The sequence below is a fragment of the Heterodontus francisci genome, unplaced genomic scaffold, assembly GCF_036365525.1.
Source record: "Heterodontus francisci isolate sHetFra1 unplaced genomic scaffold, sHetFra1.hap1 HAP1_SCAFFOLD_1607, whole genome shotgun sequence".
Taxonomy (NCBI): domain Eukaryota; kingdom Metazoa; phylum Chordata; class Chondrichthyes; order Heterodontiformes; family Heterodontidae; genus Heterodontus; species Heterodontus francisci.
This window is the reverse complement of record NW_027141878.1, coordinates 6,573-7,500: the sequence shown is the minus strand read 5'-3', so window position 1 is coordinate 7,500 and position 928 is coordinate 6,573. Positions and strand designations below refer to the sequence as shown.

Here is a 928-nt window from a genome sequence, read left to right as displayed (position 1 = left end):
ACTCACGCTGTTTCTCTCTCTCTCTCTCTCTCACTCACTCACGCTGTTTCTCTCACTCACTCACTCACTCTCGCTGTTTCTCTCTCTCTCTCACTCACTCACTCACGCTGTTTCTCTCTCTTTCACTCACTCACGCTGTTTCTCTCTCTCTCACTCACTCACTCACTCTCGCTGTTTCTCTCTCTCTCTCACTCACTCACGCTGTTTCTCTCTCTCTCTCTCTCTCACTCACTCACGCTGTTTCTCTCACTCACTCACTCACTCACGCTGTTTCTCTCTCTCTCTCACTCACTCACTCACGCTGTTTCTCTCTCTCTCACTCACTCACGCTGTTTCTCTCTCTCTCTCTCTCTCACTCACTCACGCTGTTTCTCTCTCTTTCACTCACTCACGCTGTTTCTCTCTCTCTCACTCACTCACTCACTCTCGCTGTTTCTCTCACTCACTCACTCACTCTCGCTGTTTCTCTCTCTCTCTCACTCACTCACGCTGTTTCTTTCTCTCTCTCTCTCTCTCTCTCCCTGTCTCCAGGCCTTCCTGCAGGTGAGATCTTCTCAATTTCCGCCTTTCTCTCCCTCTCTCCCTCTCTCCCTCCCCCAGAGGGAAAGGGAATCTGGTTTCCCAGGATTGGTTAAACAATGAAAGAGGAAGTCTGCTTAAAGGGGAATGCTCACAAAGGAGAAAGAGGGAGAGAGGGGGAGAGCGAAGGAAGGAGAGATGGAGGGGAGGGAGGGAGAGAAGGAGAGAGGGAAGGAGAGAGAGAGAGAAAGGGTGAGGAGAGAGAGAGGGAGGGGAGGAGAGGGAGGGAGAGGGAGGGGCAAAGCAAGGGAATGAGGGAGTGGGATGGGAGGCAGAGAGGGCGACAGAGGGAGGGAGAGGGAGGCAGAGGGAGTGGGAGAAAGAGTGAGTGAGGGGGGAGAGAGAGATG

At 52.9% G+C, this 928-nt stretch overlaps 1 protein-coding gene across 1 annotated transcript in view; it reads right to left on the bottom strand.

The window, feature by feature from the left end:
• The window catches only part of LOC137365590 (solute carrier family 22 member 17-like), a gene marked incomplete at its 3' end in the record, with an annotated part of 38,689 nt that extends 38,058 nt beyond the window's left edge, over positions 1-631 (bottom strand). Inside the window, exon 1 of the mRNA XM_068027976.1 lies at positions 485-631. The remainder of the gene's footprint in view (positions 1-484) is intronic.
• Between the last annotated feature and the right edge of the window lie 297 nt (positions 632-928).